This window comes from Sciurus carolinensis, chromosome 6 (genome assembly GCF_902686445.1).
Source record: "Sciurus carolinensis chromosome 6, mSciCar1.2, whole genome shotgun sequence".
Lineage (NCBI taxonomy): Eukaryota > Metazoa > Chordata > Mammalia > Rodentia > Sciuridae > Sciurus > Sciurus carolinensis.
The window spans coordinates 111,934,541-111,953,788 of record NC_062218.1 but is presented as its reverse complement, the minus strand read 5'-3'; the positions used below and the strand labels follow the sequence as shown (position 1 = coordinate 111,953,788).

Genomic DNA, 19,248 nt, shown 5'->3' with positions numbered 1-19,248 from the left:
ACATACAAATGAGCAATGTAAAACACGTGATGACATTGGTTATGTGGCATGGCACATCCAAAAGTGAGAAACATGGGTATGAATCTGTCAGCTAGAATATGTATGAAGTAGGTCTCTCATTGTGTATAAAAACTAGGCCTATTATAAAACCTCATAAACCATTTAGCTTTCAAGTTGTTGTCTAGTAATAACTTCATTAAAGAATCATTATTTTAAGTGCTAAAGATACAAAAACAATTTCTGGTTTATAATTTGCAAGGTCAAATTCATAGCATACTATATAGGAATGCAGCTTTACAAAATGACCTTGAAAGTAGCTAAAAAGACTACATTTTTTAAATCCAGGAAGGGAAGCTAGGCCTTGTGTCAAATCACATAAATTCTGCTCTTTCTTTAGCACTTGGCGTAATATACAGTTAGTTTTGCAGGAAACATTTATTTGATCATATTTCTGATGTCTCTAAATTTTAATATTTTAAGATGGCTTTTAGAAGATTCTTCTCTTTAATGAGCAAAGTTTCACATCTTTACTGAATCAAGGCTATCAATATCATTGTGCTTCAAATGAATATTTCAAGTACTTTAAGTAGATTCTTAAAATGAGAGTGATATTGAACTGTATTTTTCTGTATACTTAAATGTAAATATTTTTTGCTGTTCTAGAAAATATATATTTTTATTTTGTGACTTTAATAAGAAACAGTAACTCCATGAGTTGGGAATAAATTAATGTTTTCAGTCAGAATTTTTTTGTTGCTGTGACTGAAAGACCTGACAAGAACAATTTTAAGAAGGAAAAGTTAGTTTGGGGCTCATGGTTTCAGAGTTCAGTCCATAGACAGCTGGATCCATTCCTCAGAGCTCGAGATGAGGCAGAACATCATGGTAGAAGTGTGTGGTGGAGGGAAGCAGTTCACATGATAATCAGGAAGCAGAGAGAGAGAGAGAGAGAGAGAGCTTCCACTCATCAGATACAAAATATATATGCCGAAGGCACACCCCCAAGGACCCATCTCTTCTAGCCATACACTACCTGCCTTCAGTTATCACTCAGTTAATCCCCATCTGGGGATTAATTCACTAATTGGGTTAAGGTTCCCATAACTCAATAATTTCACCTCCAAGCTGCCTTGCATTACCTGACATATAAGCTTTTGGGGAACACCTTATATTCAAATCATAACAAGAAACAAAGAATGGGTGGATAAGGAAGGAATGATGGTTGCATGAACTCCAGAACATTTGCCTTCCTTCTTTTCCATTCTTCATCCCTCCTTTACTGAGTCATAATCCACAAGTTTAAAATATATGAACTAAGTCTTGACATGCATTTACTGACATGAAGCTATCATCACAATCAGGATAATTAACCTATCCATCAGTCTCAAAGCTTTCTCAGACAAAACAGTAATCCTGCCCTGCTGCACATACTACTCAAGCTTTATCTTGAAATAAATGGAGCCATACAGTATATACCCCCCATCACCATTTTTTCTGACTTCTTGTATTCAACAAAGTCATTTTGAGATTCACTTATGTTGTAATTCATGTCAGCAGTTCATTTTTACTGTGGAAGGTTATCCCTCTGTATAACATGTACCAAATTGTTTATCCCTTTGCCTATTGACTGACATTTAGGTCACTTCCAGTTTTAGGCACCTGTGGACGTTTGTGTACAAATCTTCATATGGACATATGCTTCCTTTTATCTTGGGTAAATACATAGGAGTGGAATGGTTGAGTTGTGTAGTAAATGTTCTTATAAATTTAACAAAAAATTTTGCTAATCTATTTTTCAAAATGCTTATATCATTTTACATTCTCACTAGCAATGTATGAAAGTTCCATTTATGCACATTCCTCCTAACCCTGGGAGAATCAGCCTTTTTAATTTCAACCTTTCTGATAGGTAAAATTGTATCTCATTGTAGCCTTAATTTGCATTTCCTTAAATACAAATAAGTAGACCATCTTTTCATGTGTTTATTTACCATCTTTCTATCTTATTTTGCAAAGTAGCTATTGTAATATTTTGTCCATTTTTGAGTTGTGTTGTTTGTATCTTATTTGGTATTGAAAGTTTTTAAATGTATTTTGAACTAAAATAAAACAATAAATCTAACTAGAGAGGTAAAAGAGCTCTACAATGAAAGCTATAGAACATTGAAGAACAAAAATGAGGAATATTCTAGAAGATGGAAAGACCTTCCATGTTTGTGGATAGGCAGAATTAATATTGTTAAATGACTACTACCAAAAGCAATCTATAGATTCAATGCTAATGACATTCTTCATAGAACTTCAAAAAACAGTATTAAAATGTATATGGAAGAATAAAAGACACAGAATTGCCAAAGCAATTCTAAACAAAATGAGTGATGCTAGAGGCATAATACCCAATTTTAAATTACACTGTAGAGATATAGTAAAAAAAAAAAAAAAAAAAACACCATGGTACTGGCATAAAAATAGATACATAAACCAATGGAATAGAATAGAAAGCATATAGACAAACCCACACAGATACAGTCATCTGATTCTTGGCAGACATGCCAAAAACATATGTTGGAGAAGAGACAACCTTTTAAACAAATGGTGCTGGAGAAACTGAATAGCCATACGTCGAAGAATGAAACTAAATTGCTGTCACCCCACACATACAAAAAAAAGTCAACTCAAAATGAATCAAAGACCTAGGGATTATACCAGAGGCATTCCAACTGCTAGCAGAAATATTGGGTCAACATTCCATCATATTGGTGCAGATACCAACTTCCTTAGCAAAGCCCCTAAAGCTCAAGAAATAAAACCAAAAAACAGCAAGTGGAATGGATTCAAATTAAAAAGCTTCTTCACAGCAAAGGAAATGATTGAGTCTGAAGAGAGAACCTCCAGAATAGGAGACAATCTTTACCAGATACTCATCCAAAAGAGGATTAATATCTAGAATATACAAAGAACTCAAAAAAACTTTCTACCCGAAAAGCAAATAAACTAGTTAATAAATTGGCAAATGAACTAAACAGACACTCCTTAAAAGAAGAAATACAAATGACTAACAAACATAGGAAAAAAAATGTTCCTCATTTTTAGCAATCAGGGAAATGTATCTCACTCCATTAAAATGACTATCATCAATAATAACAAAGGCTGTTGAGGATGTGGGGAAAAAGAAACAATTATACACTTTTGGTGGGATTACAAGTTATTACAATTAGTAGGGAGAGCTGAATGTAGGTTCTTCAAAAGACTAGAAATGGAGCCACCATATGACCCCAGGTATAGCACTCCTCAGTATTTATCCAAAGGAATCAGAGTTGGCATAATACAGTGATATATGCATAACTATGATTACAGCAGCACAATTTACAATGGTCAAGTTATGGAGCCAGCCTAGGTGTCCATCAACAGATGAATGAATAAAAATTATAGAGTTTTATTCAATCACAAAGAAGAACAAACTTATGTTGTTTGCAGGAAAATGGCTGGAACTTTCAATATATTAATTGCAATAAGCCAGATTCAGAAAGTCAAGGGTTATATGTTTTCTCCCATTGAGGAAACAAGAGACAAAATAAAAACTAGAAGACAGGCCAGTAAAGTAGAGGAAGGGGAGCAGGGGAGTAGGGAGGGGAAATAGGAGGGGAAATGGGAGACAATGCAGACTGAAATTGACCAAGTTACATCATGTGCATGTGTGAATATGTCACAATGAATCCACTATTATGTATGATTATAATGCATCAATAAAAAATAAAGTAAATGTATTTTGCATATAAGTAATTTTTCAGATATATTTTAAAGTAGTTTTTCCAGATTGAGTTTAGTCATTTCATTTTTTTACTAGTATCTTTAGAAGACCAGAGGTTTTAATTTTGATGAAATTTAATGTGTCATTTTGTACTTTCATGGTCTATGCTTTTGGTATCTTATTTAAGTCTTTGCCTGAGTCACATAAATTTCCTCTCTCAGTTTTCATATTTAGGTCAAAGATCAATTTTGAGTTGTCTTGACTCACAGTGAGACTCTCTCTAGGAATTCTCTTCAGCTGAAGGAGGTCCATTGCTCCAAGATTACCTTCCCCCTTCATAAAATTAGCCTACACTCAATGTTGGTTTGGTGCAGGGTCATAAACCTGGCCCCTACACAGTAATTGGAGACTATTTTGTAGAGGTAGCCCAGCTCTTGATGAGCCATGGCCCTTTGAATTTCTGCTCCTTCTTCCTTCATGGTTATCATCTCCAATAAGCCCTCTACAGACTGTTTCCTGGGACTCTAGCCTAATACAATCACAAAATCAGAATAGGTCATAATCTAAAGAATGAAGATTAATGAATGGGAATTCATAATAAAAGCTAAACAGTCATTGTGCTGGCACTAAGGACAAGGCAAAAAATAAGAATAGACATAATTTTGACTGCCCTATAGAGAAATATTTCTTTGTAAGGGTTTTGGTGAACATCTGTCAACTTTAGGGAAGTAAACTATTCCATTTAACAGGTCACGATAATGTCCATATATTCAATATAACATTTTTATTTTTTCCCATAGAAAAACACAAATAATTTATAAATTGAAACTTTAATTCTAGGGACACCTGCAAAAGAGGAGTAATGTGTTCTCCCCAGATCTTGGAATTTCTATCCATTGTTCAACCTTATGTAGCTACTTTTATGTTGAGATCTTGCAATTCACATGTGGTTGATCTATACCATACCTCCTTCCTGCCTCCATTTTTACCCCTGCCCCTATATGGCCATCTCAATCTTTATCCATTTTAAATCGTGTAGCCTAAATTCTATGCAGAACAAACTTCTACAGAGATTGTAAGTCAAGCAGTGTATAGAAAAGTAGCAGTGGTATCATGTGATTGGTGAGAAATATTTTCTCCCTTTGGTTAGTATCAAGAAAGATAAAAACTTCAATTGATTTCAAATTACTATGATTATTTTTAAAATTTTGGAAGTTATGAGTTACAATTAAAGTCTTAATATTTTATTTATTTTAATAATTTATTTCTCCATCACAAAACCCACCAAAGGCATTAGGCAGAGGCTCTAAGCAACCCTCTGGATGGATGCTTGCCTGGGCACATACTTCTACAGTGGGGGGATTAGTTGTGGCCAGCAAGTGCTCCTCCCCCAAATCACACTTTATTGACCAAAGAAATCACATGGCCCCAAACAACTTAAAGTTGGGATGGGAAACTTAAAGGGGTGGGAAAATGAGATCATATCACATGCCTGGAAGAAATTTCAGAAATATTTTGATAGTCTGAAAGGTACAGGGATATAAAGCTGGATTACAAAGAAAGAATAAAACCTAAGAAATATTATAAAGAGATGAAAAATAAAGGAAAAGATAAGCTCCAGAAATTCTCATTTTTAATAGTAAGTCCTTGTGTTAGCTTTTCCATTGCTGTGACCAAAATACCTGACGATAACAACTTAGAAGAGGGAGAGTTTATTTTGGCTCATGGCTTCAGAGGTTTCAGCCCATGGTCAACCAATTCCGTTGCTCTGAGTCTGACATGTTGCAGAACATCATGGCAGAAGGGTGTGGTGGAGGAAGGTTCAGCTCATGGCAGTCAGGAAGTAGGAAGACTGAAGGGAGAGTGACAAGATACAGTCCAGGCCACACCCCCAGTGACGAACCTCCTCCAATTACATCCTATTTGCCTACAGTTACCACCTAATAGTGCATTCAAATTATTAATCAATCCATCAAATAGATTAATCCATTGTTGAGGTCACAGCCCTCATAATCTAATCACTTCACCTCTGAATGTTCCTGCATTACTCAACACATGAACTTTTGGGGAACGCCTCATATTCAAACCATAATAGCCCTATTTAAGTTGAGAATACGGCCCATAAAATAAGACTGAACAGTTTAAAGTGAGGTTGGCCAAAGAACTGGGGAGTGTCCCTTAGAAAAGGACACTTCACCGGCAATGGAACAAGATGACCCATTTCATTTTAATATCTATGAGAGAGTCAACTAAACGTATAAGAAACAAAAGGTCCTGTCTTCATGCAAATGAGTTCCTTTATTTTTTTTAAAATGTCAACAGGCAAAGAAATTTAGAAAACATGTGGCACTGGAACAGATTGTTTACAGATAGAATGTTTCTCAGAATTCCCCCAAGAGGCATCAGTAGCGCAAAGACCTTTATGAACTAAAACATTTGAGTGTCTGCAAAGTTGTTCCATCAGGTGCCTGTGACATTTTCTCCACTTGGTTCCTTCAAATGGCAAAAAGTTCCAAACAACTGGCAATATTCAGGGAAAGCATGGTAATTTGTGCTGTCAAGTGATCGCACGTTTTATTTTCTGTGAGGGTGGGAATGTTGAGGAGGCTGTGGGTATAAAAGAGAGGAAATTATGAGATATAAAAAGGAGCCAGAAGTTAAATATGTATCCTTAGAGATCGAGGGTTATTCTGTATTTTTATTTTGAGTAAAATCAAATTTCATGTGCAGTTTGCTCATCTTCTGAAACCTGGAGGTTTAGCTCAGAAAGCAGAACTGGGCAAGGGGCAAGTGTGTTTGGGGGACCATCTAGACAATCAGGCTAATTTTGAGAGCACATTTATGCTTCTATTATCTAAAGAAAATTCCAAACCACTGAATTTCCTTGAGAGAGGATATCTCCTAAGGGCTAGGACGGTTATCCAGTCCAGCCTTTTTCCAAGGGTAAGAGGCCTTTTGTGAGCTCTCTCTGGATGTTTAGTGAAAGTCTGGGAGAGTCTGGGTGTGGACAGCATAAGGACTCACAGACTCTCAGGGCTAAGGCACAGCCTCTGGCTGCCCTCCGTCTCAGGAGGCTTGGATCACTTAATTTATTTTGATAGTTTTGTTAAACTGAAACTAACTGCTGGGAATGATAGCCTCAGGTTGTCTTGCCAATAACTAAACTATTTATGTTAGATCAGGTATCAAAGTCAATTGGTTATTTTGAAATGTTTCATAATATCAATTAATGTCTCTGGTATCTGTACTTAGCAAGGTTCATATAAATTAAGAGTTTCTCCAAGATTTGATTAATTTGCTTCTTCAAAAAGTTAACTTTCTTCTCAAAGTTATGCATGATGCACAAAGATGACAAGATAACTTAGTCTCTGAATTCTGTATCTCATGAGAAAACTTATCGCTCCATTTCAACCCATTTAAGGAGCAGTTAGAAATATTGAAAATAATAGATAAATATTTGACACCTATTACAATAAATATCCTAATACATTAAGTTCTTATATACATCAACGAGGTAAAGACTAGCACTAAACGAGAAGATGGATAAAGGGCACAAACCCCAACCCACATAAGAAGATATACCAATCGCCAATGAGATGTTCAAATTTGCAAGAATTAATTAAAATGTTAGAACTCAATAGAAGACAAATTTTAACAACCTATGTATCATATTTACCAATAAGTTCAATAGAAACTAAAAGTATTAAAACTGTCATACTGGCAAAGGTGTAAGAAAAACAAGATTCTCATATACTGTTGGTAAGCATATTTAATTTAGAGATATAATCTTTAATATGTACTAAGTGTATTTTTAAAAATTCATTAACCATCTTTTTCCAGTTTATCTTAAGAAAATAATGATGACACATATGTATGTATATACCTTTTTCAAAGCATATTATATATAATATATAGAATAATTATACACATATAACATACATTGTATGATTGTCTAACAGTAGAGAAAACTGCACAGGCATGTAGAAGAAATTATTATGACCATTAAAATTATGGCAATTTTTAAAAAATTAAATATTATAAGAAGTGATGTCTGTTAGTCAAATATACATTGTGCTTATAACATTGTTAACTGAAAATGATCACAGTTAACTCATATACTATGAATCTGCATTTTATATGTTATACATCTACAGGAACGTGTACAAATCTAGAAAGTAATATACTCAAAAAGTAGTGATCTATAGATGGAAGGATTTTAGATTATTTTCACTTCCATTTTCATATATTTTTACTATCTGAAACTCTGTGATATAATATACAGGAAGTCTATGACACAGAGATGATGCTAGACAATGTTGTATTGTTTGTTTGTTTCTCCCATCCTTAGAATATCAAGGTCTACTTTCTCAACATCTACTCCCTTCCTTAACTTTCATGGTACTGTGCTCCCAAAAAGTGGAGAATTCAATTCATTTTTATTCTCCAGGCTTAGCTCTGAGCCTTACATATAAAAGGTGTTTGACAAATATGTGAATGGTTCTCATGCAATTGTTATTAAATAGCTAGACACATTGTGTTCTTAGTTAGGAAAATAAATCTCTTGAATACACTTAATGCAATGGATAAGTAAATTGTAGGATTTTTAAAAACTTAAACATGGCTAGAAAATAGTCTTTGGAAATGTCTAAGTCCTGCTTTGCTTGCCTCAAATGCCTAAGGAATATGCCCTAAAGTCTAGAACCACCTGCTTTCCCTAGGGGTTATTACTACTTTGGATGTTCCTTACAATAGAATTGTCTATATCCCTGGAGAATATATTTTGAATACCATTAATCTTTCCCATTCTACATATAGCAGCATCAGGAGTTTTTGCCTTATATTCTTTTCAGATAATCATGTTATTGAAAACCTAGAAAAGTCTCCCATGATAACTACCTTTTTGACAGTTCATCATGTAATTCTGAAATTAAAATGGTCATAACTAGAGGGTGATTCAAAAAAAATGAAAACATAATCTAGTAGTACTCACAATATAACTTTTGAACAATCTCTCTCACCCTCACCCCACCCCTCCCTCTCTCTTTTTCCATACTAGGAATCAAGTTCAGAGTCTCCTGCATGCTAGGCAAGCATTCTAACACTGAGCTATATCCCCAGCCCAAGTTCTTAGTCCTTAGAATGTTGGAGAAATAGTCATCATTGTTTCTAGTCTGAATCAAATAAACCCTTCTCTATTTTTTTTTTATTTTTCAAATAATTTACAGAGGAATAAAGGCATAGCAAAACCAAAAACCCTCATTAGATGCTTTAATAAATTTTAAACATAGCAAATTTCTTTGAATTAAGTAAAAAATTTTAACACACAACCTTATAAAAGATGGAAGAATATAGTTACACATCTTCTTAGCAGAGCATAAGGTCCAAGTTTTTATCACAAAATACTTTGTGATATAGTTTGTCCAGTATGAGCATACCCTTAGAGACAAGTTATTCACTCATTGATTCATGAGTTTGAGGATATTCATCTAAGTCTATAGGATATTGTGATCTAAAGAAGTGGTCTCTTTCACTTACATGATTAATTCACTGTCAGCATTAGTATGTAAAACAGCACTGTTCAATAGAAATACGCTGTAACTTCTATATGTAACTTTAAATTTTGTAATCACCTTGAAATATTTTTAACAAAGGGGTGAAATTAAATTTTAATAACATTTTATTTAGTTAAATATAATCCAAACACTGTCATCAATATATAAGTGTGCTAATGAGATCTTAAATTCTCATTTATTGTTGTAAATTATCAAATATGGCATATATTTTATACTTACAACACATCTCAATTCATACTAAGTACATATCAAAAGCAATTCATTTGTGTCAGATAACTGTTCTGGGGTGCCTCTTTCTGCTTCTTTCATTCATCTTCTGATGTAAGAATTATGAATTATTTTCTCTATCAATTTTCTTATCTTTTGGGTATTATGAATGAAAAGGGGAAGTTAAGTATTCTCACATGTTCAATGAAAGTTAAAAGCAGACTATAAAAATGGTTTCCCCTCTTGAAAAAAGCTGCAATACTTTTGACAACAGTAAGAAATTTAAATCATGATTAGTATTTTCATTATTATATTGCCCTTTTTAGGCATTTCTACCATGTTTTGGTTTTATTTTTAATCTTTTTTTTTTTAATCTTTATTAAAGTCATGGTTGACTAATTATGATATAAAATAATTTCTAGAATGAATAAATAGTAAGATGTTTCCAAAATAGGAAAAATAAGACCACTAAGATTCCACAGTGTATCTTAGATTTATAAAAGACAACAATGGACCTACATGATAATTTCAAGATAGAATTGATTCTATTTTTTGAAAATAAATACACGCAATCTTTGTTCTTCATAAGAGTGCCAATAAAGGGTAAAAGTTATAAAATATCAATTTTTACAAATGGAATTACTTTAAAAAGAAACAGAGCTATCATTGGGTTCCATGAACCGCAATGGTATATGAAGGGTTAAATCACATTAACAATATGTGGGGGAAATTTCAGAGACACATTTTTAAAAATCTTAGTTTCCTTTCCCATATGGTTCCATCTCACATGGTAACTTTCCCCAAGTTTTCTCTGCAGAAGTTTCTTGAAAACCTTTCCCTTTTGGCCCTGTCTCTCCTCCTTCTGTTCTTCAGTCTCCTCTCTCTTATCTTAGAAGCCCCAATGAACATGTCCAGAAGGATAGAAGGGAAGAAATGAAACAAATCAAGTAAAAATCCTTATTATCAGCAGAGGTGGATGTAGGCTTGTGTCCTCCCTGAATGCATTTTTAAATTTTTGCTGGTAAATTATGCATAATGTTTTTTGAAATAAGAAATATTGCAATAAGGAATAACCAGGCTAGGTATAGTTGCACAATCCAAGATCCTCACTTCCCTAGAATTTCTGACCCTTGTAATCAACTCCCAGGACCTCTCTAGACTGGGAACTCACAGAAATGTAAAGCCTAAAAAGATTATTATTTTACTTAGTACTACACATGAGGCATTATCTTAAGCATTTTCCTGCATTACCACATTTAAAAGCATCACAACAGTCCCTGAAGTTATTTCCTCCATTTTTAAGAACGAGGAAAGGAAGGCTTAGGATAATTAAATGACTTGCTTAAAGTCACACAAACAATAAGTAATTATTACTTCAAGGACCTCACATAGTTGGATTCTTGTTTGAGATCAAGGGAATCCCCATTCTAGTTACTCTGAGGGGGAAATGACTGCTGAAAAGATGTTAGGTATTTCATGGATTCCTTAGGAGAGCCAAGGAATCTGGTCAGAAGACTGCACCCAATTACCCTGCAGATTCAAGAGCCTGTGACTGATGCTACTGAGCAGACCGTGAATCACCTGTCATTTTTCCCTGAGCATGAGATATACTTCCAAATCTTACATTACTGCCCCTCTGAACACAGGATGACCTGTCCACCTGGACAGATTACATTCCATTTGGATCTTTTTCATATCCTTCTAATCCCTATTGGAGTCTCATGCTGATATGTCTGACAGGTGTAGCCTTAAGTCGCCTGTCTCCACTTGGCTGCAAAAGATGTTTGAGAAGGAATTTCTGGATTCTAATTTGAAGAGCTAAGATTCATGAAATGGGAAATTCTCCAAATAAGGAAAGATACTGGGCAGTCAAAATAGCCTGACAAACAGCTACCTCAGAGCTCAAGGTGGATCAGGTGTAATGATTTCATTTCACAGATGAAAAACTGAGGCTCACTGAATAGCTTCTGTTGGATGTGCTGTACCTTCTTCTCTGGTGTTCTGGCCATGCCTCTTAGAAACATTTGAGGGGAAGACCTTAAAAGAAGTGGAAATTTACAGCAAAAGTGAGTTCTCCCATCTGCCCTCTGCTTGCCTTATCATTCGGGAATGTACTATGGAAATTGTTGCTGAGTTTTTATCTGATACAAAAGGATGCATAACACATTTCTCCTTCGGATCTTGGTAAAAAGGAAAGCCTGAATAAATGGCAGGCGGCAGGGGTGAGTTCTCATGGTACATCAAGTTCAACTAAGAATTTCCTTCCTAAGTTTTGGGAACATCATTGGAATATGGACATTCTTATCACTGAAATAAAATATCTTGTTTTTTTTCAGATTATCAATTTAGAATCTAAAGATCACTGGCAAAAATATTGCCATCATTCTGAATACTGTCATTAATAAAACATTTGCTGTTGATTATTCATAGCATAGCAATAATTTATTTAACAAAACTAACTGAAAAACCACAGTCATCTTGAACAATAAAATTCCATCACCTCATTCATGAGCTGACTTGAAAATCCTCCTTCCTACATGCATGTGTATTTCCTAAAACATTGGGATTCAGTGTGAGAATGAAAACAATGCTGGTCAACGTGCCCAAGCACTCAAAATTTAAACGGGTAAGATCTGTAAGAAAAGAAGTAATCCTGTCACAAAAAATCTTAACTATTCAAAGCATCATCTTTACAAGTTGGAAAAGTATTTGCAGTATTTTATGCCCTGCTTAACCGGAATTTTTGTTTAAAAACAAATGATACTTTTGGGGTACAAGCAGATAAAATTCCTTTCTTTCGGCAAGATTACCTTGTGTTTTTTCCTGTCTTTATTTAACAGTTTTTATTCTGTTCAATCTTTTTCTCTACTTTATTCTCACAATTCTTTAAGTAGGTTAAAAAAAAGTTGAATTTGTTTTAATATAATTTCTTCTCTTCATAATGTATCTGATTCAAATATTTGTTTATAATAAATTTTTAGATTTTACATCTTGAATTTATATGCATACATATATATTTTCTGACTTAAACATTTTTGTTCTTCTTTTTTATTTTTTATTGTGTGTTCTATTTAGTTACACATGACAGCAGAATGCATTTTGATTCATTGTACACAAATGGAGCATAACTTTTCATTTCTCTGGTTATACATAATGTAGATTCACACCATTCATGTAATCATACATATACATAGGGTAATGATGTTTGTCTCATTCCACCATCTTTCCTTCCCTCCTCCCACATCCCCTCCCCTTATTTCCCTCTACACAACCAATGTTCTTCCATACCCCTGTTGTGTGTCAGCATTCACTTAGAGAAAACATTCAGTCTTTGTTTTTGGGGGGATTGGCTTATTTCACTTAGCATGATACTCTCTAACTCCATCCATTTATCTGCAAATGCCATAATTTTATTCTTCTTTATGACTGAGCAATATTCCATTGTGTGTATATGCCACAGTTTCTTTATCCATTCATCTTTTGAAGGGCGTCTAAGTTGGTTCCACAGTCTAGCTATTGTGAATTGAGCTGCTATAAACATTGGTGTAGCTGCATCACTGTGGTATGTGTTTATAATAAATTTTTAATTTTTATATCTTGAATTTATATGAATACATATAAATTTATGATTTCAACTATTTTTAAGTTATTTTGTTTCATAGGGCTAAGTATGCTCACATTGTTGTGCAACTCATATCCTGAACTTTTATGTTGCAAAATTGAAACTCTATACTCATCAAAGAAATCCCCATTTCTCCCTTCTTTTATTTTAAGAAGAAAAATGTAAAAATGTTTTCTAATGGTGAGATTGACCTGCTTTCTCTTTTTCTTTTCTCTCATGAAGAAAGTTCTCATTAGAAAAATCTTCATTTCATGAACAAGATGGTTAATACCATTTGCTGTGAAGTGTCAGTCCCTCAAATCAGGCTTCCCTGAGAAGGGCCTCCGCTTGCTCTGCTGTTCAGAGAGAGAAAGAAGTTTGTGTCTTTTGAGTTCTGGGCATTTTCTAAAGAAGGAAAGATTACTCATTGGTTCATCTGCATAATTTATAATAGAGGCAGCAAGAGCTTATCCATGATCTTATTCATCAAGATTTCATATTTTATTTTAGGATAAAAGTTAGAGGCATCTGTAACTGTAAGAGTCCTTCTGAACAAGGAATTCTTAATTTGGGCTACATGGATAGGACCAACAAGAGTGCTTCCCCATCCTGAAAGCATAAGTAAAACTATGTGCATATGTGCCTAGGATGTGTGAATCTGTGAATAAGAGAATTCAGATTTCATCAAGTACTGAAAAGAATTTGCAAAGCTCATAAATCACAAGAGTAGGGCTATTTTAGGCCACAAATCCTGTAGCAGATATAGCATAATGTGAATTCAAACTCAGGTCTCTTTGCAGTCAGAACCTGTTAACCTTAACAAAACCATGGAAGATACGTATGGTTTATAAGGACACTTCAGATTCTGTTTGTACAAAGTTTCTGAGAACCTATAAAGTGATGTCATTGGAGATAGAACTGAAATAGTTGAAAGCAAGTTAGGACAGTCTCTTGCTACTTTCTAACATCCACCAGAATCCTCATCAAAGAAAAAAGAACAGAACAAGGCCCCAAAGCACAGAGCAATATATTATAAGTGAGCGTAAAAGTGTTATATTAACCACTAAATTTTTACATTCTTCTGATTTTTACATAAAACCAAATCCCAGGATTTTTGTCTTTGACAGACCTTCTAAGCTGAGAATTCTGGTAAGAGAATTAATCATATCTGTCTTATCATTTATTTCTCCATTGTTTAGCATAGCACTTGACCAATAATGAGTACTCAATAAATATTTTTTGGACTTAAGTGAATTGAACTGCTTTGAACTGAATTAAAATAAGAACTGGCATGTTAAGAGTTTGGGATAGTCCATTACTTGAAGGCATTTCAGAAGTGATCAAATATCACACAGTCATGTCAACTTCCATGGCAACAATCTTTTTATAAATTAAAATCTGAGCCAACAATTCCTTTCCAAAACTACTTTCATCTATCCATGATGCAACAAATTGAAAAAATAGTTAACTCTTTTGCAGGATGAAGGGTTGGCCTTTAGGAATGTACTATTTTGTTTTCCTTCCTAGAAAAATAGTAGCCTGGACTCTTGCTAAGGCAAACTTGATAGACAGTATAGGTCCACTTTGGACTACAGGGGAATTCAGGGGCCACAGTTCAGGGAATGACACCCGATAATCATTTTATAATTAACAGGTTTACTTAAATCCAGGTGGGGACTGTGCTTTAGATTTTGTATACAGTAAAACTTTTCACCCCAAAATTATTATAGTTAGTTCTCATGGGACTGCCAACTTTTCATTCCCTCTCCCCACAAAAACCAACAAAACATGGGGGATTCCATATACTACCATCATCATTTGATAAAGAAATATTCTTATAACACCAAAAAAGAAAAAAAAAGTAGACTGATCATAACATCAGAATAAAGGACTATCTTCTAATGGAATAAGTTTAGTTTTGCAAAGAATTTGCAATATTGTCTTCTAAATCTTGCTTTTGTCCTGATTGGTGAAAATGTTATCATAAAACCAACCCTGCTCTCTGGGCTGGCATTTGGGAACCACCAGTAAATTAAACACCTTTGAGCTGAGGTTTCTTTTCCCCCCACCCCCCTATCCACTCTTCACCCTTCCTTTACTCCGCTTTTCTCAGGGAAAGCTGGTCTCTGCACCTGTCACTCAGGTTCTCTTGCCCTTTGGCTTCTCACTGGGTTCAGCCCAAGTCACACAGGCAGGAGAATGGAGGGTGAGAGAAGAGAAGGTTGGGCTATTTATTCCACTAGTTGGGCACAGCTGGCACTGGCTGTATTCCCCTCCTCCAGGTCCCCCTTTAGGTACACCAGTGATACTCCTGCTTCCCCACCTTCCCTATCCCCCTACCTCTTCCAGTCAAGGTAAGGCAATGGGCACCTGCATTTCCAGACGGTGCCTCACCATCCTTTGTGGATCCTTAACTACCTTTGGAAACAGTCTCTCATTTAACTCTCCTCAGTTCTCCTTTGAAATAGTCCTCTGATTCCCATGAGAAAATATATTCTTCATTGAGAGGTGAAAACACTGAGACCCGGACAAGTGAAGTAGCTGGCCCAAAGTCACCTGGTTACTTAGAATCAAGTTGGATCCAGAACATAGTCCTCCACACAACAAGCAGAGTGTTCTTTAGTTCTCACCTGCTCTGCTGGCATCCTTCCATGGCCACCTCCTGCTCAGTCACATTGATGGCCATTTTCTACAACCTCTAGTTGTAGTTTGTTGACATTCTGAACTTAAACATCTTTTGGGGGTGGTTGTTAACACAGAGGAGTACTTTTTTCACCAGGAAAATTGAATTTGTAAGTTTTGACCCACAAAGAAAGAGGCTAGGAAACTATTGAAAAAGTTAGGCATGAAAGGAGATGAGAGTGATGAAATTTCCCCTGTGTGGTGAATTCTTATCATGAAAGATGAAAGAGAAGGGATGATATAAGTCTGCCCGGCATAAGGGACTGAGGCACGAGGGACAGGTAGGGGAGACGATGATCGACTGGGGAAAGACTTGAATCTCCATGAGAGATATGAGTGGGTTGCAGAAGGGTAAGGAAGTCTAGGCACAGGAGTGTCTCTCGAGCAGGCAGAATGAGAAACAGACAGCAGTGATGAGCAGATGGGATATCAAGTTGGAAGCTCAAGCACAGAAAATTGTGCTGAAAGCACATTTTATCTGGAAGGAAGTTACTGCACCTCGGAAAAGGGGCTGCTTCTGGGACCCTGTCATGTTACAGGCCTCAGATTGTTTGAGACATTTAGATCTCTAAAACTGACCTCTGTTGAAATGTTCCTCTACAAAGGTGGAATTTGTTGTAACCATACTTTTATTTTGCAGTCTTGCTCTTAAATAATTGCACATGCACATATTTACTACATTTACTTTGTTCTTAATTACATACTTGACTGAATTTCCCAGTGTCCCAGTGTGTTTTGATCATTTGGTGTCACACAAAAGTGTCCCTATGGATATTCTCTTTCACTACGGTTTTTAAATAAGCTAGAAAGTTTTAATATCTAATTCTCTTTAAAGGAATTGACATAATGGAATTATTAACATTTACTGAACACTTCATCTGTTGAAGTATTTTCCTGCTCTACTCTACTTGATTGATTAACATTCAGTTGTTATAACAACCCTATTAGCACCCAAGTTTGTGGCCATATCCAAACCCTCTGCTGCACCATCTGGCTCCTGTTCCTGGCAAGCAGAACTTCCCTGGGGCTCTGATCCCTGTCAGTGTCCCAGGCTGGATACACGGAAAGTTTTGCTCAATGAAGTCACTGTTTCAGTTTCTCAGCATGAAGGACAGTTCCCTCTAGTGCAACCACCTTCCTTGACTATTGACCCTTTCAATCAATCAACAATTATTTATTGGGTTCCTATAAAATGCTCTGTAAGGGCCTATTTGGCCTCTGCCCACAGGAGACATTCTAGGTGTGGAAAATGCAGTTGGATCATAGAGACCTTGAACAGTTCTCAAGGATAGGGAGAAGGATGAGGTCATTTGAGGACAAAGAAACGAAGGTTTAAAAGCAAGGAAGGGGATATTGAGAAGTACTAGGATAGGTTTGAGAAAATGTAAATTTTCCTCTAAATTCTCAAGTGAGAAACCTCTGTAGCCAAAAGGAAGGCTACTCTTATAACTTTATATAAGATTTGTTCAGTTAGTAAGTTATTAACCCAAACAGACATTATAGCATCTAGTCTTTAGTTTGTTAAATTTTTGATATTATTCAGAGTTAATTTCATTATGTTAGTTACATGCATTTAAATTATTGGTGTGACACATAGAAAATTTTAAGACAAAAAATAGGAATTAAGTATTTGTTATACTGTGTGCATGTACAAGTAGCTAACAACAAATCCCATCAATATGTGCAACCACATGCACCCATAAAAAAGGTGGGAAAAAAAGGCATTAGAATTAGGAATTGTTAAATTGCTCAATTCTCAAACTTTGATGTCTCCTGTATTTTTAGCATTTTGATATTATGTAAGACTATTGATTAATATAATTCACTCATAAATTACTTTACCACTAAGAGAATGTTCACTTTTATCATTAACACAAATTGCATGTATCTACATATACCTGGAAGCAGGATTAAATTAATGGTGTAAATCCTATCTCTATGTTCTTCTGCCACTTTTAGCCTCCAAAATGGGACAATGACTAAATACACCTAACTTTTTTTGCCTGGTGCGGGGGGGGAGTTGTTTTTGGTACTGTGGGTTTAACCTCCGGGTGCTTTACCACTGAGTCACATCTTCAACCCTTTTCATTTTCATTTAGAGACAGGATCTCACTAAGTTGCTTAGGCTGTCCTCAAACTTGTGATCCTACTGCCTCAGCCTCCCAAATCACTGAGATTACAGATGTTCTTCACCATGCCTAACTACACCTAACTATTTTAGGAATTTTGAAACCACACATCTCACTTCATGTTTTTCTTATTCCTAAAGTTCTTTTTGACTTAATTTTTATTTCTTGGCTTAGTGGGGTTGCCTCTTATTGAAAAGGAGGCTTGTCCTTGTATAATATCTTTCTCTTAAGAGAGTGGGGAAGTCAGAAGACAAGTCAGAGAGCAGGGCGGGATAGCTCTAGACAGCAGGAAGGAGGGATAGTCTTAGAGCTGGGAAGGAGAGCTTGCAACTGCAGTAAAGGTGCAGAAGACAGGCTGTATTCACAATTTCCTAAATTTACCTATATAAAAAGTTCTATGTTATTTAACAATAGTCTCTTCTATTAAACTTGTTTCATTTGGCTTTGCATTTACAATGCTTTTGTTTTACTGGAAATGGTTGTCTTTCTTGGCTGGGGAAATTTTGGGTGTTTGGAGAAATAGGCCTAGAAATTTCTTGCCAGGTTTCATTCATACTGATTTTAAAAGTTTTCTCTTGAGCAAATAGATTCTCCCTGGAAATGGCAGTCCAGCTCAGGCAGTCCCAATCTTCTGAAGTGGATTAATCTTTTGACAATTTCCCCTTCCTGCATAAAATGTTTTATGGCATATATTTCTTTCCAACTATAAATAAACAAAACTTCACTTTAAGACTTGCTTACTGGAATCATTCTGGGACAAGGAAGATCATTGGTTCACTTCATCCCTAGTATCACCATTTCGGTCCAAGATGCTCATCCCATAAAGGCAAACCTTTGGGGTGATGATGCAGCCATGGATGGCAGAGCTTCACTTAGGAGCTGGGTGGGTTGTTGGACTTAGCAACTATCTCAGCCCCTCATCCCATGGAGTTCCATTTATTTCACAGGACAGTGGCAGAGCCCCAAGATTCAGCATACAACATGACAATTAAAGGAACCAAATGAATGCTTTATTTTTCTAGCTGGTTCCGTGTACCACCAGATGGCTCTATTGTATCACCAGGAAATGCACACATGTGTAAAATCGGTGGTGTCATAAACCAAAGGGAAAAACAAAGCAACAGTGAGATCTTTAAAATAGGTAGGAGAACTGTTCATTCTTTGTAGGGTTACAAGGCAGGAGCAGTCACCAGGAAGGAGAACACACCCGAGAGGCTATGAGAAAGTCACAATGCTGAGGCGTATGAGGTTTTCCAAGTTTTCATATGGCTCTGTAAATATTGTCACATCAGCCAAAGAGTACTT

General features: G+C 35.6%; 1 protein-coding gene across 1 annotated transcript in view; it reads left to right on the top strand.

Annotated features, from left to right (window-relative positions):
* The window catches only part of Ccdc192 (coiled-coil domain containing 192), a 218,122-nt gene that overhangs the window by 6,852 nt on the left and 192,022 nt on the right, over positions 1-19,248 (top strand). The gene's annotated exons all lie outside the window — the stretch shown is intronic.